This window comes from Bos taurus, chromosome 6, assembly GCF_002263795.3.
Source record: "Bos taurus isolate L1 Dominette 01449 registration number 42190680 breed Hereford chromosome 6, ARS-UCD2.0, whole genome shotgun sequence".
Classification (NCBI taxonomy): Eukaryota; Metazoa; Chordata; class Mammalia; order Artiodactyla; family Bovidae; genus Bos; species Bos taurus.
The window spans coordinates 41,638,803-41,652,204 of record NC_037333.1 but is presented as its reverse complement, the minus strand read 5'-3'; the positions used below and the strand labels follow the sequence as shown (position 1 = coordinate 41,652,204).

At 37.0% G+C, this 13,402-nt stretch overlaps 1 pseudogene; it reads right to left on the bottom strand.

The window, feature by feature from the left end:
* Positions 1–11,974: 11,974 nt before the first annotated feature.
* LOC782172 (large ribosomal subunit protein uL1-like) lies at positions 11,975–12,689 on the bottom strand (annotated as a pseudogene).
* Positions 12,690–13,402: the final 713 nt, after the last annotated feature.

Here is a 13,402-nt window from a genome sequence, read left to right as displayed (position 1 = left end):
TCTGTTAGGTCCATACCTAATATACATGCAGTGTCTGGAATCACCAAAATGTTACACAGGAATGTGAGGAACAAGAGAGTGTGGTTAAAGATCAAAATAAATGTTACTTAATATACTTAATGATAATCCAGATAATTGATTCCTTTGTTTTGGAATTTAAAATCTCAATGCTTAATATGTTCAAGAAATAAGATAAAATTGGGAATTTTGTCAGAACTGAAACATATTTCATAAAAGTGCCCTGTGAAAAGCATATAACTGAAAGATACAACAACTATAATAAGAATTCAAAGGATAGATTTATGAGAAGATTAGACTCAGTTCAGAAAGAAAATTAGTGAAATAGAAACAGGCTCAGATAAAAGCAAGCAGACTGCAGCAAGGAGAGGCAACATGACAGAGAACACACCACACAAAGCATGAAAACGTGAGATAGAGTGACAGTATTGACATGTATGTAATTAGTCTCAGAAGGAGGGAGGAGAGATCATGAAGCTGAATTATATGTGAAGATAAAATGGCAGTGAATTCTCCAAATTGATAAAAGCTTTCCAGCCACAGATTTAAGAGGCAGTATGAATCTTAAGCTAGAAAAATGTCAAACAAAATTACACTGAGGCACAGCACAGTCGAATGGCTTAAACTCCCCAAATTAAGAAAGGCTTTAAAGCATCTAGAAAAAAATAAGGTTATCCTCAAAGACCAATAGCAGGTGTCTCAACAGAAGCAACTGAAGGAAGTGAATGAAATGAAATTTCAAATTGTTAAAAAACAAAAAGCTAAAATCGTACAGTTCCATACTCAGTGGAAATAGTCTATTTTCAGACAAACAAAAACTAGGATAATTCATCACCAGTATGTAACCCCAGAGAAAATGAGAATATTCTGCAGGCAAGAGGAAAATCTTCATGGTTAGAAGCTCAGATGCAGGAAGAAATGAAAAGCCAAGTAGAAGTAAAGATGTGCTTAAGTCTGAATAAATATTAATGGTATAAAACAATAGAATTTATTATTGAGTTTGAAATACACAAAGAATTAAAATAGCAACAGGCATGAGTAGAGGGGTAAACAGAGACAAATGTTGAAAGGCCTTTGCGTGTCCAGGAAAGGGAAAAATTATTCTTATTTATATTAAAATTTGATGAGTCAGGGGCAGTAGTTCTCAACCAAGGGTGATTTTGTCCTCTCAGAAACATTTGGCAATCTCTAGAGACGTTTTTCATTGTCTCACAACCGAAAGGATGTAATTAACTTTCCATTGGTAGAAGCCAGAAGTGCTGTGAAAATCTTATGATGCACAGCAAAGCCTGTCTTGTAACAAAAGGTTATCTGGCCAAATTGTCAATAGTTCCGAGACTGAGAAACTCTGATCTAGGGTTATCACTGAAGGATTAATTAGAACTTGATTCTTAAGCCAATAGAGAGGGAGAAAATGATATAAATAGTAAATTCGTATGAAGGCAAAAAAAAAAAAAAAAAAAAGAGAGAGAGAGAAAAGAAATAAAAGAGTAGGTGGGATAAATAGAAAGTAAACCAGATAATGGTAAATTTAAAATCAGTTCTATCAATATTTGTGTTAAATATAGATGGACAGATTCTCCAACTTAAAATGGTTATATTAGTGGGTAAAATAAGCAAACATGTGCCAGTTACATTAAAGTGAAAGTGTTAGTCGCTCAGTTGTGTTCGACTCTTTGTGACCTATGGACTGTAGCCCGCCAGGCTCCTCTGTCCATGGGATTCTCCAGGCAAGAATACTGGTGGGTTGCCATTTCCTTCTCCGGGGATTCTTCCCGACCCAGGGATTGAACCCAGATCTCCCGCATTGCTGGTGGTTCTTGACCACCTGAGTTGCTAGTGGACCACGAAATGAACACATAAAACATAAAGACTTAAATTTGAATATATTTCTTGCAAAATAAATGAACTAAAAGAAAAACTGATTTCAGCTGTTTTGTATTGCTTTTTGGAAGCATTTGTACATAGTAATTATTCTCTTTCTCCTTATCCAAACATGTTATTCAAAGCCTTTTGGGGCCATGCCAGCCAGTAGTAATTGTAGACTCAATTTTGTGATAGATTTTTGTCCTCATATCTCAATAGATCATGAACTCCATGAGGGCAGAGATAAGTTTGCTTTTTTATTTTTCTGCTCTAAACATAGTATCTGACATAGTGCTTGGTGCATTGCAAGTTTTCTCTATATAGGATGATTGAAAATACTTGTACTATTTCCTTATCCCAATAGTTCTCTGACTTTTGGGTCTCAGATCCTTTTACACTATTAAAAATCATTGAGGTTCCAAAGAGCTTGTGTGGTTATATCTATGATAATTTTCATATTTGATAATAAAATTGAGAAATTAAAAAATACCTTTACTGATTAATTTAAAAATAGTAAACCTATTAGGTGTTAACAAGTATTACATATAAAAGTAACTATTTTCAAAAAATATTATGAGAATAATAATATTTCTTACCTTTCTACAAATCTCTTGAATGTGTGATTTAGTGGAATTCAGCTGGGTTCTTATAACTACTTAGGTTTTGAATCTGTTTCAATACATTATTTTGGTTGACATATATACAGAAAATTCTGTCTTACAAAAACATGTAATTGGAAAAGTGAACAGTACTTTAATAGCCTTTTCAGAAATTGGTGGATGTTATTGTTTGATATTATACCAAAACTTGACAAGTAGTAGTTTCTTAAAGGTTAACTGTATTATGCAGTTGGAATGCATATCAACTTCTTGACAACAACAAGCTTCTTCATACTCTGTTACTTTAAAATCTATGTATATATTTTGGACTTTGATCAGATCAGATCAGATCAGTTGCTCAGTCGTGTCCGACTTTTTTTGACCCCATGAATTGCAGCATGCCAGGCCTCCCTGTCCATCACCAACTCCCGGAGTTCACTCAGACTCACGTCCATCAAGTCAGTGATGCCATCCAGCCATCTCATCCTCTGTTGTCCCCTTCTCCTCCTGGCCCCAATCCCTCCCAGCATCAGAGTCTTTTCCAATGAGTCAACTCTTCGCATGAGGTGGCCAAAGTACTGGAGTTTCAGCTTTAGCATCATTCCTTCCAAAGAAATCCCAGGGCTAATTTCCTTCAGAATGTACTGGTTGGATCTCCTTGCAGTCCAAGGGACTCTCAAGAGTCTTCTCCAACACCACAGTTCAAAAGCATCAATTCTTCGGTGCTCAGCCTTCTTCACAGTCCAACTCTCACATCCATACATGACCACTGGAAAAACCATAGCCTTGACTAGACGAACTTTTGTTGGCAAAGTAATGTCTCTGCTTTTCAACATGCTATCTAGGTTGGTCATAACTTTCCTTCCAAGGAGTAAGCGTCTTTTAATTTCATGGCTGCAGTCATCATCTGTAGTGATTTTGGAGCCCAGAAAAATAAAGTCTGACACTGTTTCCACTGTTTGCCCACCTATTTCCCATGAAGTGATGGGACCGGATGCCATGATCTTCGTTTTCTGAATGTTGAGCTTTAAGCCAACTTTTTCACTCTCTTCTTTCACTTTCATCAAGAGGCTCTTTAGTTCCTCTTCACTTTCTGCTATAAGGGTGGTGTCATCTGCATATCTGCATCTGCATATCTGAGGTGATTGATATTTCTCCCGGCAGTCTTGATTCCAGCTTGTGTTTCTTCCAGTCCAGCGTTTCTCATGATGTACTCTGCATATAAGTTAAATGAACAGGGTGACAATATACAGCCTTGATGAACTCCTTTTCCTATTTGTAACCAGTCTGTTGTTCCATGTCCAGTTCTAACTGTTGCTTTCTGACCTGCATACAAATTTCTAAAGAGGCAGATCAGGTGGTCTGGTATTCCCATCTCTTTCAGAATTTTCCACAGAATTTTCAGAATTTTCCACACATTTCTGACAGAATGTCATCCACTGGAGAAGGGAATGGCAAACCACTTCAGTATTCTTGCCTTGAGAACCCCATGAACAGTATGAAAAGGCAAAATGATAGGATACTGAAAGAGAAACTCTCCAGGTCAGTAGGTGCCCAATATGCTACTGGAGATCAGTGGAGAAATAACTCCAGAAAGAATGAAGGGATGGAGCCAAAGCAAAAAGAATACACAGCTGTGGATGTGACTGGTGATAGAAGCAAGGTCTGATGCTGTAAAGAGCAATATTGCATAGGAACCTGGAATGTCAGGTCCATGAATCAAGGCAAATTGGAAGTGGTCAAACAACAGATGGCAAGAGTGAATGTCAACATTCTAGGAATCAGCGAAATGAAATGGACTGGAATGGGTGAATTTAACTCAGATGACCATTATATCTACTACTACGGGCAGGAATCCCTCAGAAGAAATGGAGTGGCCATCATGGTCAACAAAAGAGTCCGAAATGCAGTACTTGGATGCAATCTCAAAAACGACAGAATGATCTCTGTTCGTTTCCAAGGCAAACCATTCAATATCACAGTAATCCAAGTCTATGCCCCAACCAGTAACGCTGAAGAAGCTGAAGTTGAATGGTTCTATGAAGACCTATAAGACCTTTTAGAACTAACACCCAAAAAAGATGTCCTTTTCATTATAGCGGACTGAAATTATAGGGGACTTGGACTTTGAATGGATCTGTTATCCATGAATTGGTCTCTCGGAAACATTGATTCATTGAATTGTGGAAGATCTTTCAAATGTTGATACATTCATTGTACAATACAAAAAAAAATACATTCGTTAATATAACCAATTTCATCAGGAAATATTGCAACATGATCAAACTTATGCATGCTTAGTTGCTCAGTCGTGTTTGATTCTTTGTGACCATATGGACCGTAGTCTGCCAGGCTCCTCTGTCCATGGGATTCTCTGAGGAAGAATACTGCAGTGAGTTGCCATTTCTTCCTCCAGAACAAATTTATGATGTTAGGTAAAAGTTTCAAATATTCTGATTTTCTTTTGAAAGCTCAAGTTTTATCTTTGCAACAATGGTTGACAATTGTTTTCTTTCAAGTAATAGAATCACTTCATTCATTTTAAAACAATACCTGCCAGATACTAAAAAGTCTGAATAATCATAGTTTGTAATCTGTCAGTTATTATTTGCAAAGAAGAATGTGTTCTGTGTTATTTTATAAAAATAAAAAAGCAGATACATCAGCTTGCTACTCAAATAACCACACAGATACTTTTCATGGAGATAATTGTTCTACTTCTGTAGACAGAAGTATTAATGCCTATTTCTCCCTTTGTCAAATGAAAGATTAGAAAGATATTTGCTTAATGATCAGGATTTCATAATATTAAAAATGTCAACTACTTCTGCAGGAACATTCTTAAAGAAACTTGCTCCACCCTTCTTTTCTTTTTTCTTCCTGTGAGTATGTATCAGTGAAGAATAGAGTTACTGGCCAATAGTTTGGTGACTTGTCCTTAATTTCTGCTAAGTAATAAAGTTTTACTCACCGTTGTGTTTGCACCATTTGTAAAAATGCTGATGCGGTGTAAGAGGTAAATGATTTTCACCTCATGAATTCCTTGAGAGTCTTAGGGGCTCCTAGAAGTCTCATAGACCGCATTTTGAGACCCAGTGCTTTGCACATATATATCCAATGTAACCACTGAACTGACTGGCTACTTGTCTCTGCATCTGGGAATATCTCCACTAAAAATGCTCCTTTTTTTCAAATAAACTTATCTACAAAACAAAAATAGAGTTACAGGTGTAGAAAACAGACTTATGATTACCAGGAGGTAAGGTGGGGGGAGGGATAAATTGGGAGATTGGGATTGAGATATACACAGTAGTATATATTGGCTTGGCCAAAATGTTCATTTGGGGGTTTCCATTAGATGCTATGGAGAAAACCAGATGAACCTTCTGGCCAACCCAATATATAAAATAGATAACTAATAATGACCTACTAAATAGGGAACTCTACTTAATACACTATAATGGCCTATATGGGGAAATAATCTAAAAAAAAAAGAGTGGATATATATGTATAACTCAGTTTGCTGTACTGAAACTAACACAACATTGTAAATCAACTATGCCTCAATAAAAATTTTTTTAAGTGTTCCCAGGTATAGATCCTCAAAATTATGCAAAAATAAATATCAACTGATTTTAAAAAATCTCAAAATAATGCAAAAATAAATGTCAACTGATAAAAAAACATCTTTCTCTCACTTCTGCCTTCTTGAATGTAGTTATATCCTCCCCAGGGCATGATGCATTGGCTGACCCTCAAAATAGATGTGGTCACTCCCAATCTGAGTCTTGACACTGTTTTGAACATGTGTTATAATTTAATGTCTCATAGGCTGTAGTTGTGCCATCACTTTTGTACTCAGAACGTTTTAAAAAGAGGATGCTGTGTGCTCTTTATCTTTGAAAATTACTTGGTGCCTGAGAAATAGTTCTGGACATGTTGTATGCCCCACATAAATATTTGTATGTTGAAATGAATTAAAATGAATGAAGTGTGATTTCGCTAAAACTCATGAAATTATCTCCAGGGGATTAGATTAATTTTGCACACCTGTATTTGCTTTAAGATAGTTACTTTTATCATTTACCCTACAAAATAGAATTAGGATGATTAAAAAAGATTTAATCCAAGCTTGATGGTTTTGGCAGAGACTGAATATTCATTCCTTCACTTACTCCTTCATTATTCCTTCACTAAGTTTATGTCTTTTCCTGTTGGGAATAGTGTATATTTTTAAAGTACTTTTCTTAATTGGAGTATAGTTGCCTTACAATGTTGCTATTTTCTGCTGTACAACAACATGAATTAACTACATGTGTACCTATATATCCCCTCTTGCTTAAGTTTAGTTTTTAAACAGAGATTTATTTAGCACTTACTATGTGGTAGACATGAAAAATGCAATGGGGAATAAAACACAGAGCCTCATCCAAAGGACTTGCATTCATTCAGAAACTGTACTATAATCCCTTACCAAGTGTAAGTATTTCTCTAGTTATTTGCTGAAGGGAGTTCCTGCTGTTATAAAGTATATATAGTGTAATTCAAGGGACACGTAAATCAATGAATCAAAATACAATGTGTTAGACACTATTACTGAAACAGGAATAATAGACAATGACAGTTCTGAAAGGGAGCATATAATTCTATCTGGAGAGGTAAATGAAAGCATCACCATTGAGGTAACATTTGAACTACATTTCAATGACAGGTGAAGAGGGAGACAAGGATAATTCTTGTAGAAACTAATGATAGAAAAATGGAATCTTGACAGATATTATTATATTCATGGGATGAGTAAAGTCCATATGGCCAGCACCAGGGAATATGTGGAAGAAATGAAGTAGGAATATAATTTGGTTTTAGATTGTTCAAGGCCAAGTTAGTCATACTAAGGAGTTTGAATTTTATGTAAGAGCATCATGCAAACTTTTAAGAATAATATTGATGTGAATATCTCTGCTCTTTTTGGTAGATCAATCTGATGACCAAGTGGAAATAGTGAATGTGGGTCGATAATGCAGACAGAAGGCTCCTTAAAGCAACATGGCACAGTTTTAAGTCAGATACAGTGAAAACTGGAACTGACATATTACCAGCAAAGAATGAAGAGAAAGAGGCAGATTTGAGAGACATTTATGACACATGTAGAATTGATGTGACTTGGAAATTATTTGGATTGTGAGATAGAGGTAAAAGTGAAGGATAACACAAATATTTGTACATTGGGAAATTAGAAAAATGGAGGTGCTATTAATGAAGATCAAAAATATAAGAAGTGGAATTGGTTAGCAAGATGGGGAGAAAATGTCCATTTGAGATAGAAGCTGAACCTTAGAAACAAATAGTCCTGTGTCCCAACCCTAGCGGGTCAGACTTTGATGTATGATATTTTTATTTAATCTATAAAATGGAAATGCTCATTTTGTCCTTACCCAAAGAGAAGTCTGGCTTTTGTTTCTATCTCTGGAAGGTAACTGCTAAACCTTCAGCTCTCAATAGGGGTGTTGTTCACGGTGGCCCCCTTGAACCACATCTAATAGTGCATCTTAAGGTGACTCATGGTCAGTTCTAAATGAGGTGGATAAACCTGGAGCCTATCATACAGAGGGAAGTAAGTTAGAAAGGGAAAGACAAATACTGTATAGTAATGAATATATATGGAATCTAGAAAGATGGTACCGACTCTCCTACATACAGAGCAGCAAAGGAGACACAGATGTAAAGAACAGACTTTTGGACTCAGTAGGAGGAGGAGAGGGTGGGATGATTTGAGAGAATAGCACTAAAACATATACATTACCATATGTAAAATAGATGACCAGTGCAAGTTTGATGCATGAAGCAGGGCACCCAAAGCTGGTGCTCTGTGACAACCCAGAGGGAAGAGGTGGGGAGGGAGGTGCGGGGGGTGGTTCAGGATGTTCAGGATGGAGGGGACACATGTATACCTATGGCTGATTCATACTGATGTATGGCAAAAACCATCAGAATATTGTAATTATCATCCAATTAAAAAATTACAAAGGTGACTCATGATAGACCCCCTTGGACCACTTGGTATATCAGTCAATCAACCATTCCAAGGTAATGAGACCCCAATAAAAATTCTCAAAAGTGAAGCTCAGGTGATCTTCTCAGATTGACAATATTTCATGCATCTGGTCAAACATGATTGTTAGCAGGGTAAAGCATCTTGAGGATGCTGGGGGGTATAGAAACCCTCTGAGACCCCACTCTATGGCCCTCTTCCTTTGACTGATTCTAGTTGACATCCTTTTTTTTTTTTTTTTTCTGTGATAGTTCATATCTGTGACTATAATAGCTCTCAGTGAATTCTGTGAGGCTTCCTAGGTGACCATTAAACCTGAGGTTGATTTTGGGAAACTCCTGAACTTGCAGCTGGCATCAGAAATGAGGGTAGTTTTTATATGAAATCCTTCTTCTAACTTTGTGTTTGGATCCTAACTCCTCATAGTTGAGGTCAGAAGTTTTGGGCAGACCTGGCAGTCAGAAAGCTGTATCCTTAACCTCATAACTGGCGTAACTCCAGGCACTAGCAGACTTGTGAAGATTAACTCATATAATCCACAAATGTTTGCACAAACTATAGGGCAGTCATGGTATGTTGCACTGGAGATAAAGCAATGAAGCAGCCTGTGCCCTCATGGAGCATAGAACCCAGATCAAGTGATGTCAGATATATGTGAGGGACTGAATGTTTGTATCCCTCCAAAATTCATATGTTGAAATCCTAATCCAAAATATGATGATATGAGGAGGTGGGGCCTTTAGGAGGTAATTAGGTCATGAGGATAGAGCCATCATGAATGGAACTCAGAGAACGCTCTCAATCCATTCTGCCGTGGGAGGATACCACAACATAGCAGTCTGCAGTCCAGAAGAAGGCCCTCACCAAAACTCAACTGTACTGGCACCCTGATCTCAACTTCCAGCCACCAGACTGTGAGAAACAAATTTCTGTTATATTTAACCAAACTAGCCTGTGGTACTTTGTTATAGCAAACTCAGTTCAGTCACTCAGTAATGTCTGACTCTTTGTGACCCATGGACTGCCAGGCTTACCTGTTCATCACCAACTACTGAAGCTTGGTCAAACTCATCAAGCTGGTGATACTACCCAACCATCTCATCCTCCGTTGTCCCCTTTTCCTCCTGCCTTCAATCTTGCCCAGCATCAGGGTTTTTTCCAATGAGTCAGTTCGCATCAGGTGGCCAAAGTATTGGAGTTTCAGCGTCAGCATCAGTCCTTCCAATGAATATTCAGGACTGATTTCCTGTAGGATGGACTGGTTAGATCTCCTTGCAGTCCAAGGGGCTCTCAGGAGTTTTCTCCAACACCACAGTTCAAAAGCATCAATTCTTCAGCGCTCATATAAATACTAGTGTCATCATCATCTAGATGGCGTTTTGAATTCATGAATATAATGAATTCATATCGAAAGGATTTTTAGGCAGAGCTCTTGACTCAAGAAACAAAAGGTCTCTTCAAGCTCAAGGGAAAACAAAAGACCCTAGAAGAGAAGAAGCGGATTGTTCCATACCTCCTTCTCACCTATAATTGACAGTCTGTGGCTGAAATACATGATCTGAAGTCATCCAAATAACAATTTATTCCCAAGCAGATACGTAACAGAAACCCAAAAATGATGCTTCATTAAAGTATTTAAAGCCAACAGGAGAAACACATGTACCAAGAAAACTCACCACCAAAAGCTAATATGAAGTTATATCTTATTTTTCTAATAAATTATAGCATCACTAGAATAGAATATGTTGCAAGTACAAATACTTCCTTGGCCCCAGGGATCTTGGGAGTGAATATAAACTCTGTTTTTTAACATTCATAATGGGCATGTTGGGACTTTCTAGTGGCTCAGATGGTAAAGAATCCAACTGCAATGAAGGAGACTGGGGTTCGATTCCTGGGTAGGGAAGATCTCTTGGAGAAGGGAGTGGCTTCCCACTCCAGTATTCTTGTCTGGAGAATTCCATGGACAGAGAAGCCTGGCAGGCTACAGTTCACGGGGTCACAAAGAGTTGGACACAACTGAGAAACTAACACATTTACTACTTTCACTTTCAAGGGGCATGTTAGCAAAAACACATTTTCTGAATGTCAAATGAGCTTTTCTGCTTTGAAGCACGTTTCTGATCAGTTTATAAATGGCATGCACAAAAATAAAGTATTAGATGTTTCATGTCCAAACACAGTACAATAAAAGGTAAGCCTAGAGAAAGGAAATCATGGGCAAAACTTCAGGTGAAATTGATTTTTGCAGATGACTTGTGACTGGGAAGAAATTTAAATTTGTTAATTTAAACCAACCATGTTGTTCACTCTGGTTTCCTAGCACCCATATTGCAAAATCTTATAATAGGCCTTCAGATGTCCTTATGCAATGGAGAGAGCTAGAAAGATTTTATTTCTTTGGATAACAAAGCATGTTCTCCAAGTGACTGCTGTGGAAAATTGACTAGAGCATCTATACTTGGTCTTGCTCTTTCCTCCTTGTCTTCATTTGTTTCTCTATTATTAAATAATATTTTAGCCCCAGTCAACAAATTGATTCAAGTATGAAAACACTCTCAGATTTTGTCTTATGTAAAAAAACAAAGCACCTCTTCAAAACTTACGCTTTAGAAAAGAAATTGCTGGAGAACAATACTGGGACAATCTATAAATAAGTAGATGAAACATCTTTGTCATTCCAATGGTATTGGAAAAGGTAATAATAACATATTTTTGAAAAGACTGTGCAATGAAGACTAACTATATCTTCAGCAAACTAAAGCATTATATATGCTAATAAAGACAAAAACACTTAGCATTTCCCATTGTATTCAGCTGTCTCAGTCAGCCCAAACATTATAATGAGTACAGGAAGAGTGTAGTGAAATGAAGTTCTCTGTTTTGTTTTATGCCTACTACTAAACTTTTCAATTACAGAAATTGTCTTTGTAAGGTTTTCTCTACTGTGTAAACTTATATATCTCAATGCACAGATTGGCTCTATTGAAATTGGACTGGATGATAAAAAGTAGGAAAATATTTAAAAATGCAGAGTATCATTATATTAATATATTTGTTCAAGAAACACTTATAACAGGGGATTGTATTAAATTCTACATTAGGAAGACAATTCAAAAGTGGAGACCTTAAGTACCATAGGGTCAAATCCTTACTAGGAGGTGAGTTCTCGTGGCCTGATTTCATGCCCATAGTTGGAGAACTAGAATCAAAAGTTGCTCAAAATAACAGTAGCTGCAGCTTGAATAGGTACAGCTCACCACATTGCCAACTTGTATCTTACAGAATTGCTTTTTAGTTTTATTTAAAATATTGTAATATCAAAAGTTCATGTTTTTATTCACATTTAAAACTTTTAAACAATATCATTTTAAGGGATTTTTTTGTTTGTTTGTTTTGTTTTTTTGAGTATAGTTGAGTATGGTTTATTAAGCTGTGTTTAGTACAGATGCTGGGGCTTGCCCATGGTGCTCTTAATGTACAAGGCCCTAATGTTCTGACAGTTTTTGTGAGCAACGACATCAGGAAGTTTACAGCTAAGTGCAGGTTGTACACAAACTCATCATCTGTCATCGTCACATGGCCAACAGCCATTGCCAGACACAGCACCTTCTTCATCTGGAACTTGATCATGGACTTCATCAATTTTGGCCACCATGTTCTCACTGTGGGTCAGCAAGGAAGGCAACTTGTCAGTCTTATTCAGGCCTGGGCCTAGGATTCATGGGATCTGCTTGATCAGAGACTCAGAAGCCAAAAAGGCATATTTCTTGGCAAACTTCTTGACCAGTTTCTTGTTCTTATTGAGTTTCTTCAGCACCTCAGTGTCTGTGTGGGGGATATCCACAGCCTTGGCCTCATCACAGTGCTGCTGGTACCCCAAGACACATACTGAGACCTTGGGGTGGGGAGTGGACTTAAGCCTGATGGTGCCCGAGAAGCATTTGTCCTTCTGAGGGTCATAGTTCTTCTGGCTGATCCATTATCTCCAAAATCTTCCACCATTTATGCTGATTCCTGTGCAGGACTTCCTGCCATGCCTCATAGAGGGTGTTGCGGGAGACTTTGCTGCTCATGGTTCCTCACACTGCAATAACCGGAAAAGAGCATTTTAAGATTCTTTTATCAGAGTAAGATTCTTTTTTCACACACATCCCTATCCATACCCACATATACCCATAAACAATAGTTTATATGTTTTTGTGGGATATTTTTTGTGAAAGTGTGTTAGTTGCTCAGTTGTGTCCAACTCTTTGTGACCCCATGGACTGTAACCCACCAGGCTCCTCTGTCCATGGGGATTTTCCAGGCAAGAATACTGAAGTGGGTTGCCATTTCATTCTCCAGGGGATCTTCCAGACCCAGGGATCAAACCCGGGTCTTCTGCATTGCAGGCATATTTTTTATAAGCATATTGCAATAATCTTTGATGACCAAACTTAAAATGTTATTAAAACTGATTTTTAATAATTTAAGAAAATTTAAAAAGTAATATTAATACACTTAACCATTGTTTCCTTAGTTTTGATTAATTACATATTATTGAAAAGATATAGTCAACACTTTATTGACAAGGTTTTAAAAAAAGGAAGAAAAGATAAGCAATGGAAAAGGAGGTATTTGTTTTTCCCCAGATCGTTCAGATCTCATATTTACTTTCAGAGGGCACACTGTCAATGGTTTATTGTGTCACCAGAAATAGTTATGCTTTAAAAAATTGGATATAATGCATGTGAGTATTTTTTAAAGTTTTTATTTTGAAATAATTTTAGATTTACTGAAAAGTTTCAGATATAGTTCAGAACATTTGTGCATATCTTTTACTAATTTTATCTTATGTTAACAACTTTCAGAAAAATGTAATTAT